Source organism: Dromaius novaehollandiae, chromosome 7 (assembly GCF_036370855.1).
Source record: "Dromaius novaehollandiae isolate bDroNov1 chromosome 7, bDroNov1.hap1, whole genome shotgun sequence".
In the NCBI taxonomy this organism is placed as follows: domain Eukaryota; kingdom Metazoa; phylum Chordata; class Aves; order Casuariiformes; family Dromaiidae; genus Dromaius; species Dromaius novaehollandiae.
This window is the reverse complement of record NC_088104.1, coordinates 16926072-16937741: the sequence shown is the minus strand read 5'-3', so window position 1 is coordinate 16937741 and position 11670 is coordinate 16926072. Positions and strand designations below refer to the sequence as shown.

General features: G+C 37.3%; 1 long non-coding RNA gene across 1 annotated transcript; it reads left to right on the top strand.

The window, feature by feature from the left end:
• Positions 1–4585: 4585 nt before the first annotated feature.
• LOC112997398 (uncharacterized) lies at positions 4586–9916 on the top strand. Its single transcript, XR_003262688.2, has 2 exons — positions 4586–5115; positions 9065–9916. It is a non-coding gene; the product is annotated as an uncharacterized LOC112997398 (long non-coding RNA).
• Positions 9917–11670: the final 1754 nt, after the last annotated feature.

Here is an 11670-nt window from a genome sequence, read left to right as displayed (position 1 = left end):
AATTGTTATTTATAATTGCATTTTTCTTTAGTGTTTTAAAGTTTTTCACTTGTTGGATAGGACTGGAAGATTCACTACTACATGAGAAATTACTAGTTCAGCTAGAAAAGATGGGGATTAATACAAGAATGTAAGGTGCGTAATGACCTTCCTGAAGGAGAGATAATAATGTGTTATATTAAAAGAGAACTGTCTTTCTGGAGGAAAGTTACTAGCAAAGTTATTCAAGAAATAGCCTGGGACTGATTTTAATGTAATATTTTGATTAATGATAATTGCTTAGTATGTAAAAGAGTATTAATGATACTAAAATTGAAGGTATAGAATATAGAAACAACAGATCCAGAATGTGAGTGGTAGAGATGGGATGGAATTTAATAGCAGAAGACATGTATGTAGGGAATAAAAAGAATTTGTTTGAGGAGCTCACCAGCTGAAAATGACATGTGAGGAGGAAGACCTAGATAATCACAGATGACTATAAACTGCAACCTTGCAGTAATAATGAAAAATAATACAGTTGTGAACCTAGAATGTATCAGATGAAGCATTTCTGGTAGAGATCGGGAGAAAAATAGGTGAGACTGCATCTGAAGTACAGTTTGGTTATGTGTTCAAGAAAGACGGAGTCCAATTTGAACAGGTAAGGGGACTATTAAGATTATCAGGTTAAAAAAGAATGTTTCTGTGAGTAGAGACAGGGTTGTATCTACAGTGCTTTCTACTCTGCCTCCAAGTGGTGGAGACCACAAGCTTGCAGATCAAGATCTGGTGCCTCCGGAAGCTGTGTAGCCATGGGATTAGTAGAACTTGCTTCTTTGGATGCAAAAGCATGCTAGCCTGACTATGCACTTTCCAGATGGATTAGATAGCAGGTAGAGCAGACATGGATGTCTGCAAGAGACTAAACGTATCCTCAAAAATACTCATGTGGTTAGTCTAGAAAAGTGAATATTGAGAGAGGCAATAGTTGCTGTCTTTAAATACCTTCAAGTTAAGGTATTTATTCCTTAAGATAAAGGACAAAGCTTTGTCCAAAACAAATATCACTAGCTAGCCATGGATAAATTTAGGCAAGCGTAGAAAGTATCTAGCCAACAGGAGAGTGAGAATCTAGAATAAATTTCCAGTGATGAATGGATAGGACAAAAAAAAACCCTGCCCAGACATCAAAAAATAGTTAGAGTATGGTCAGTTACAAGAAGAATTATATAAACTTGTTGTTCAGACCTTTTGCTTGAATGATAATTGCAGTTGTTTGAGTTTTTTGAAATCAATGCAAGCAAGTATGACTAGTTTACAAAGCAGTAGCGACTACAGGTATTTCAAAGAACATAGCCTGCCTGAGGCTGCAGCATCTACCAACAGTCACAGAATTTGGAAACAAATCACCCCAAAGCATCCAGATTCAGAAATTGGTAGATTACCTTGCATTTGCTCAATGTTTACTATGGAATGTAAGAAGGAAAATACAGGCCTATTTAGCAAATGAGGAAGAGAAGTTTAAGGGGGAAGTTCATGAAAGCATTGCAATTGGATGTTTAGGAACATAGAATTACTCTTAGGTTTTATTTTTTCATGATAATTCATACATTCAAAACTAGAATCACTGTATTCAGTCAGTCTATTCTCTTTTTTTTCTTACTCTGTTGTAGGTATATAGGGCTGGAGGCCTGTGAGGCCAGTGTTGAAGTAATCACAACTCCAGGAAAATTGTTTGCCAGTGGTGAATAAAACTTATGAGCTCTGTAAGTACCCCTGTGATGATGGACTGTGAAGATACAGCATGCCTGACAGCTGTGAACATAAGAGAAGACGACACTGGGGGTGGGTAGATGAGTTGTGCTCTCATGTTTAGGATTGAGGATGACAAGTAGGAGAGCTACACAGGATGGAGGGAGTTAGGCTTTGGTGCTATACCAAATAGATAGTCTGTGGAAGTGTACGTGAGTTCTACATTAAGAAACTGGAGAGGTGAGCTGTTGGATGTGGGTGAGATGGAGGAGAAAGCAAGAAATGGGATGAGGTTAGAGAGCGGTTCAGGCATACTGGTGTGTGTGCTATTTGCACCATATGTCAAAAAAAATGGCACTACTGTACTTGATTATTGAGTTTGTTCCTTCCTGTGTCACGTTGTCACATCACATAAACCTAAAAAAGCTGTTACGTAACTATTAAAGGTTCACGTTCTAGGTAATGCCAACCTTATCCAGTGCATGGCCAGAGAAAGACTCCTAATGGATATAACAAACCATTAACTCCCAGGGTTTCAGAGCAACTTTGGTTTGCACTGGCAGGCTCCCATGGAGGCTGATAGGTTGCAGGGTTTTTCACTGCCTGAAGTGTCAATAGAGGATTTTCAGCGTCCTGTGAAAAGCAGATGCTAAGATGATGTAAAATGCTACCAAGTTATAGTCATAGTACTGTACAGCTGCTCAGAACAGATAAGCCAAATCAATCACTGTGGAAAGACAGTCCACCTGCTGTTAGATACGGGACCCTTCTGATTCCTGCAAATAAAAAGAAGGTATTTAAACGAGGAGGGAAGGAAGAAAGAAAGGAAGGAAGAAAAAAAATAGATTTTCTACCCACTGTGGTTAACATATCAATAAATTCTTGCATCTTTTTCCCTTTCAGGATGTATTCACTAAAAAAAACAAAAAAAGTAATATGTATGCCTAGAGATTGCAAGTGTATGATTGTTTCCCATGGTTTGTGCATTTTCATTCTGACTTAAAAATGAATAAATGTAGATGTCATGTGGGTATTTTAAAAAGAATTTCATCTGCAAATTTCCCTTATGGTCTCCAAAGTGTAATTTTCTTCACAGAAACCAAACCGACATTTTGGGTTTTTTTGTAAATCACTGAAAAATACTACTGTGGTTTTAGTACCACTAGATGGTGCTGCCTTGTAGTATTCCTTAGTACAAGTCAGATTATGTATCTAAGGAAAAAAAATGAAACAAATAGCTAAAAGCAATGTATTTACTAAAACTTCCTAAAGACATAGGAATGTTGTTATACTTGGTTGATGAAGACTCTCAGCCCCTGTATATTCGTGTGTGTGTGTCAGTGTGCTCAATTTGTATCTGTTTTTTGCATATGTTTACTTAAAGTAGGAATTTGCATGTAACAAATAGTATGATATGACCAAAGTTTCATGTAGGCCTGCTTAGACAAAATTCTGCCTTTGCAGTCCCGTATGCCTTCTGCTGAGGTATATCTTTAACAGAATCTGTTAATCATTAAGGTTCAACAGTGTACCTACTATCATGCAGAATTCAAAATAAAGACAATTCCTATCTGTAAAGATTACAGTCTAGTTGAGATAAGAGCAAAGACCAGAGGAAATAGTTTAGAGGGATATTTTGTTTGTTTCAGGCTCCATTGTTAATTATGATTCTGCATTGCAGTAAACAGCGGCTCTTCTGACACCAATTGAAAGGGTATTGTACTAGTCTTGGCAGTGTTTGTCTGAAATACGCTGCTTGCTGCCAAGTGATTATCTAGTTGGGAAACAGTGAAATGGGAGTGTTAACTCACTGAAGCAGACTGCTCTACTCAGATAAAAGGAAGGCTGCAGTCAGTGATTTTGGAAGAAAGTATCTAAGGCATAAGCAATTCCAAGAGAATACTGGGCATTGTTAAGTTTCAGGATAAGATCTACTTTTACCATTTTAATACTTAAAATCAGTGAATTACAGAACTGGGGTTTAAACCAGAAGCTGAAACGGGTAAACACCTTGTTCAGATTGTGTTATTTCTATACTTTTGAGGGAAAAGATGTAAAAAATTGAAAATATGAATGAAATGTTTTTCTTAAAGGCAAAAAAATTATTTGTGCTTTCCTGTGTAGAGAACATGAGCTATGAAACTGCCCGGCTTTGCTCAAATTTATCCTTATTTTTCCAAAAGCAAGTTGCTCAGTCCATGCTCTTGAAGAACCAGTAAGCAATAGTAGTTGTTTGGGATACATTTAATGTAGGATAAATTCCTTCATCCGCAAAATGCAGCTAAGGGTTTGCATTTAAGTTGCCACTTGTGAGCTGAACTGCAGAAACTTTATGATGGCTCTTAGCCCTTCCCAAATACAAAATAATGGAAGTGACCTGCAATAACGAATGTTTAAGCAAAATTGCATTGCTGTGAGCCAGGAGCATGCACATAGGCAGTTATCAAGCTGACCTGACTTGCCTTAACTTAATCATTAGTCTGAATATTAGTAGTTATAGGAGATTCGTACAGTTTAAAGTGTATGCTGGAACACAAATATATCAATGAAAAAGTATAACAATACAAGGAAAAAGTGATGCTCATTTCATATTCAGGACATGAAAACAAAACATACAAAAGCAAGTAACTATTACAATTGGTCTGAAAAATAGCATTATGTAGTATCTTTCGCAATAGCACAGGCTGGTGTTCTACTCCTTAAAATTAGAAAACATGCCAAAATATGACAGTCATTTTTTCATTTTTAAAAGTGTTTATGGGAAATATCACAGAGCTGTAGACAAAGAACATGCCCAACATGCTAAAGGAATTATTGACTGAGAAATGTGTAATACATCAACATTGGCACATCCACAACTGTGGCAATCTAGTCTTAAACAGAAAATTGGTTTGCTTTGGATGAAGAACTTGCAACATGGAAAACCTAGGATGCAATTAAGTATAACACCTACAATGTATGTTAGAGATGCTAATTTATGCTAGGAGAGAAATCTTTTGCCCAAGTTTAAGGAGAGCCAATAAGAAGGGATGTGTAAGTACTTTCCTCAACTGTGTTCTTAAGTAAAATCACAAGATTTCAGCCATGTTTACACTGGCAGCTAGATTCCTTTTCACAATTGTCATCAGCTGTTTTTCTAATTGAATTAGTGCTTACCTTGGTTTACAGCTGCAGGTGTAGACAAAGAGAAGACTGAAAACCATCATTTAAACAAGTCTCTTTTTCTTTCCTTAGCTCAACTTGTGACTGTCTTCCTGTCTCCTTTATGCAGACAGGAGTATTCACTTGAATTTGCATGAAGATTCCCAAATACTGCAAAAATAGTCTGGTCCCAGACTGAAAAAGGAAGCAATAATTCTCAATGGTTAGAGAACTAAAGAGGTATGTGGGGAATTATTTACACACATCTAGAAGGGCTTGGTTAAAATTACTCATATTGGATACCACTGAAAAGGCAATCAATATTTTACTATCACATTTACAGAGAGTTCTTTTATGTTATTGTCACAAATTCATAGCCACTAAAATACATGGTAATCATGGTAACACTATAAAACACCAGTTATTTTCAGATGAAGTGGTTTGAAATAACACCTTTTCTCATAGAATGTCAGCACCAAATTTGTCCAAAAAATAATCATTTACTAGTTGCTAGTCAGCTTAGTTTTGTGATATATATATATAGGTATCAGAGCGAGAAACTGTGGGCAGCCATTTGTCTAACTTCTACCCCACCCTGTGTTTTAAATATGATTACAAAAATCACAAAGGGTGCAGATTGCTGAGACACTAATCTCAGCTGGCACAGCTTTCTTATTCATATCATAATGCAGTCGATCATCAACTTCTCATCAGCTAAGACTGCGTGGAATGTCTGTTTGTCCATCCATTGGCTATGTGAGATTGATTTGAAACAGGAAAGATGTAATTCAGCCATGCTACTCCAAGAAAGCAAATGTCTCTAATTATGTTTGCAAGATTGTGGGATTTAGGCCTACAGTGAACAATTTCAGTATTTTGAATTCCACTTTCTGCATCTTTTGATGTTGTCTAATTTGGTATTACATACATTTATAATCATTTTCACATGTGGTTAACTCACATGGTGTTGGCATGTCACCACTGAAATTTATGCAGTTATTTGGCTAGGAAAAAATAAAAATAGCACACTATGCTCATTCTAGTGGCACAGAAAATAGTCATCTATTACTAAGTTTCTGCCAGAGAAGTGATAAAATGTCTGTTGCCAGAGTCAGGTAAAATAATACTGAATTGAAGTACAGAAAAATACATGGAAGGAATAATCTTATGGTGTTTCCCAGGTGACGGGTTAGATCAGGGTCTTAAGGCTTTTCCGCTGTATGGGCTACATCTCAATGGAAAAACTCTTCCCTAGGCCACTTCATCTCACTTTTATGACTAATATTTGCAACTGCATAGTGTTAGAAAAAAGTTAGAAGAAAAGGGTTAATTAATTTTTAGCTGTCTTTAAGATAATGCAAGAAGTGGAGTCATCATCCAGATCTCTACAGATTATTACCATGTGCTTTGCATCTAGAGTTATGAAGGCTAACATTGGACAAGTTGACTGAAAACTGCTTTTCCAGTCAAAGGACCAGAGAACATTAGAGAGTCCATTATTTATTTCTAAGTGGTCTGTGAAGGATAAAGACAAGGAAGCCTATTGTCTCATGCATTCATTTTGTTATGTAGTATTTTTTTAAGGTGGAGTCTCAGTAGTGACTGAGAGAAACAATATCTACCTGCGCTACCAGAGGTCTGGTTCAAAAGGTCTTGACTTTGGAAGGAGAAAAAAGGCTGGAAAAATAAGACTTTTATTCCCTGGAGAGGATCTTAGCATGATTGTAACCACTTGGCATACTCTGATTCTTGATCAGAGATGACTTCCTGTCTCCAGTTGTCCATTGCCATGTCTACTGCAGATGCAACACAGGTCCTTGTACAGCAGCTGCTGGCTATTGCAAATGGAAGTCTGGTGTGTTAAAGAAAAATAAAAATGGTTACAATTTACCTCAGCATACCAGGCTGCAAATTGCAATGGTTCTGTCATGATCAGCTGGGCATTCCTGCAGAAGGAGTAGGAATCCCCAGGACAACTGGGGACTGGTATTTGTTTTGTCCAAAGAACTCTGTCTATCCTTCCACATCAATGAACAGGAGCCTTTAAAACATTAAATGAGCATAGCTGTTCCAATTTAGCTTTATCAAAACATGTTTAGGGCAGTCCCATCCCATATGGTATATAGACAAAAATCATGTGTGTTTATTTATCTTTTTTATATTTATATAAGAAAACGAAGACTTGTTTGCTGTGAGTTTTGTGGAAAGGATAATTATCTCCTAGAAATTGCTGCATTAATGGCAAGGTCAAACCTTCCTGTTTTCCCCTATAAAAAGGCTTCCTATATAGGATAAGAGTATGTAATTTCAGTAGGAAAGAACTGTGTGACTTCTAGAATTATCACATCCCTATGAGGCTATGAATAGAGGAAGTATTGGTAGGATTTGCAGCTGACTCCTACCCATTTGTAGCTCTATCTAGGGAACGTAGGATTGGTTGCCTTGCTAAATGTTCAGCATGTAAGACTTGATAAATCTGGAGCGTATTGGCATGCTAGGAAGGGATGCCCAATTTGTATCTATGATCTCCAAAGACCTGTTAGCATATATGCGTCCAGAGGATAATGCTGTGCGAGATTATTCTTGTCCAGACAGTTTGCTTTTTCTTCCTGTGATGGAGCTCATGTAGGCCAAATATACCATTCTCTTATTATAGCTGCCTTTTGAATTTCTGTTTTGCTACCAATTTCTGGAAGTTGAATATAAGCAGCTACAGTATGCAGTGGCTTTTTTTTCCTCATATTTATTTGTGGGTATGAAGTCTACTGCTGCTAACAGTAAAGCAATGATATTGGAGGTAGAAACAAACGATCTACTGCTTCCCGTGAGGTAGATGTCATGTTTGCTACTGACTTCAGTGAAGCAGGAGCAGATGAGGAACATTCTCTTCCAAATCCCCAGAGCTGGAATATAGAAGAAATAAATCCTTTGGGTATGAAAAGAACATAACTGCGACTTTAGTTCCATTTTTTTGGAATAAAATTTTTGGAGCATAGTAACCCATGAAACTTTCTTCCTGTGTAGAGACTGGTCTTTGAGAAGCTCTGCAAACTTCCAACGGGTCAAACTTTCTCCTTTTGGCTAAAGCGTTGCAGGCTTTTGGCATAGATGCTTCCAGTTCAGAACATATATTCAGCCTATGGCTATGCAGAGGACAGTTTGATCTGTTTTATCAGAATCAGCCAGTAAAATCATTTTACCGTTAGTTTGGCAGCATGCACGTGTCTTGCACCACACAACCTCATTTCTGTGGAATATCTGCATAGGTGTGAAGACACAAGATGTCTCCTCGATTTTTGCTGCTCCTTTGTGGCGTTCCCATCACTGTGCCGTTTTGTGGCTAGTTTTTGCCAGAGATCAAGCAAGGTGATGCTGATTGTGACTGCACCCCCCTGTCACTCATAAGCAGGAAAGTTATAGTGATTCCCCTTTCCTTTTAAGGTGTCAAGGCTGTACCTGCTAGAGCTATAAGCAGCCTCTGTGAAGGGATATAAATGGGGGAGGGGGGGCAAAGCATTTCAGAATTTCATTTGGTGAAGGGACCAGTGGTTGACATGTGCAAGTGAGGGGAGAAGGTTACTGCTCCTGTTCAACATAGTGGGAGTGGTGAGGTGGTGGGAGGTTTTCTTGTTGTTTTCCAAGTCGTCCATTTTTGCAATGTAGAAACTAAATTTCTCTTTCTCTCCATAACCAAGAAAAAAAAACAGTCTCATGTCTTCCCTTAGCTTATGACTCAATGTCAGTATCACCGAAGTAACCAGGGACAGAACAAGCATGGGTGCCTTAAAATACAAATGGAAACATTCAAGTGATGGCTTGAGTTTCTGTCCTGCCCTCCACCCCGCCCCCTTTCTTTTTGAGTTCTAGGATTCAGACATCAAAGTTTTTCTTCCAGGCCAGAAAAATATTAATGAGATCCTGAAAGGTGGGGTTTTGAGAGAACGTCCTGTATTGCAAAACTCCTACTAAGGCTGTTCAGCTACCACAACATTTCCAGACTCAACCTTTGGCTTTCAGAGTAGAGAAGAAGAAATAGCATGCGCTCCTGTCACTTGTACAGTGACCTGTTAAAAAAAGCTTTAAAAAAAATAAAGACATTTAGTTGATTTATCTGATAGAGTTGCTTTGCTTCAGTTAAATAGAGTTTGGAACAGAAATTTAGCTTGACATTTATGTTTATTCCTTCTAGCATGCTGATGACCCTGATATCTGTATACACAAGCCTATGACTCATGAAACCATCAAGGATGCTTACTTAAGACTCACTAAATATTTTCTGTTAAATTTGGCAGGGACACTTCAAGATGTCAGAGCATTTAATGACATGTAGAAATTGTCAGATTATCTGTTTGTGAAGAGAATTATGTTGATCCTAACTAGGTGAATCTTAATTCTAAGTGTGCTTTGTGATTGCGTAAATATCTGTAGTACTCCTTTGTCAGTCATGGATCAAATATTTTTCTATGAGTAAAAGAAAACTGATAATTTACCAAAGTTGGAAACAGCTAAGTATCTGCAGCAATCAAGAACAGTAGTTAGAATTTAGGTTAGAACCACATTGGAACAACAAAGAGAAGTTCACATTGGAAACCATCTTGATGGAATCATGTTCTCTTTTCTTTCAGAATGGCCTCGACTTCACTTTTGTTTTTCTAAGCATGTAGTATCACAATGCACCAAAAGACTTGCATTATTTTTAAGATGGAATATTTAGGTGATGCAGCTTGTATCCTGATAATGTAAGTGATTCCAGTGCATATAGGCTTACATACAGTATCCATCTATTTCAGTTCTCTTGGGCTTGTCCTTTTCTTTCCACTACAAGTTAACCTTTAGGTTTGCACTGGTAACAATACAAAGAATGAAGGCACATGCACAGGTTGAAAAATTATTTGAAATCCCTATATTATCTAACAGCATTGGGTTTTTTCTATCAAATTGCTTTTGATTATAAAAATAAAGATTTGTATTGATTTGCCTTTAATAAAAAAAAGACTGAGCAGTGCTTGCTGTAAAATCGGACAATAAACTTTGAAATTACTTACTGTGGATCTTTGATTCTTTGGAGGTCTTCAGTGTATTTCCCTGAATCTTTATGAAAGTCTTTGACAGAGTTGGTAAAAGCCATCTGGTGGAAATGGCTGAGTTGTTACAGGTAAGAATCATTTCTTGCATCTGTCTGTCCTGTATTTTCTGCAGTTTGGTCCTGGTCCAGGACTATGGAAACACTATGGTAAGTTTCAGTAATTATTAATTAGAATAGAGTGTATAGTAATGAGGCATATTGAATATGTGTAGAAAACTGCATATGCCAAAATAGAAAGTTATCATACTCACTTTCTGAAAAATCAAATCACAAACACTAGAAGTAAAGAGTTGGGTAATTTTGAAAAAGGAACAAATCTGAAGTGACAGTGAGTTTACAGTGAATGAAGGTGAGATAGCTCTCATAAATAATTCGTAGTGAATGAGTCACTCGGTTTTGTTACCAAGGAAAAGAAATGCGGCTATCAGTAAAGAGAAGCAAGGAGGAAGAAATTGCAACTGGGCCAGCTGTTATCATTACATAACTCTACCTGGCATGGTCATCACCAGTGTGAAACCTTGCAGAGGTATGTTTTGTATAAAATATTTTCTGGATTTCACTGACATATTGTGCTGGCATTATGTTTGAAAAAACCCAAAAGGTTATTTGAGTCCTAATGTCAAGTCTGTCATCTTTAGATATTGATCTGGCTTCTGATCTCCTTTGTGTGATTCTGGTCTGGCTTCCACAAGCCCATGTATTCTCCCATAGCTAAAGACTGGGCCCCACTCATCAGAATGTATAATTAATTTCAATTTTTAAAATATTTTAATAAATAGTAGAAGGCTTCCAGAATTCTCACAGTAATTTCCAAAGCAAGTACAGGATTTGCTTACTTGCCCTCTTGTTGATGGATCATAATGAAAAACTAACAAAATTTATTTCATCTGTCCCAAAACCATTCTTTTGCTGCAAGATAGAGCACAGGGATTTTTTGTTAAGATTTTTAGAAGTATATTTGTGCAAAGCTTATGAATCATTCCTACTGTTCCAAAGATTCACCACTTTGTTAGTGAAGCATTCTAATCTGTCACAAATTCAGGCCTAAGCTGACTTTGTGGGGGCAAGTCCTCACAGACAGAAATTAGAAAATAGCTATGTGCAGCTGAATGAAGTATCCAAAATGGCAAACAGATGGAAGAGACATTTGGTCTGAATTTTGAAATTCAGTGAAAAATCTTTCAAATGTTTGAGGTCCCAGCAAGATATATCACGAACACCACATAATTCCCAAGAATTCAAGCAAGCTTGCCACCAAGGGATGGCCTTCAGTGAGATAGAGACAAAGCTTTACTGCTGTTTTTCTTTCTACTTCTCCCTCTTTCTGAGAGGAGAAGTCTTTCTGAGCTCAACTGGCAAAGCTGAGTAGAATTGAAGCCTTCCCCATGCTGTAGTAGTAGGTACTTAGTAGATACTTGTTTGTGTCTGGGAGGCAAAAAGAGTTACTCTTACATATCTTCTGTTTCTCATAAAACAGTGAAGAGATTCAACAGAAGTTGTAACTTGGAGAGATGTGAGAGAGAACAGCTTCTGGATGCTGTTTTTCAATTAAATTTGTTTCATCTCCTTTTTGTTTTAAAGGACAGAACACACAATCAGTGAGCTCTTATCTATTATTATTATGGCAGAAACTTCCCAATCCTTCCCAACACCCTTCTATGAGAGAACAAAGGGAGAATATAGTCAGTCAGAAAGGAATGTGAAAACAA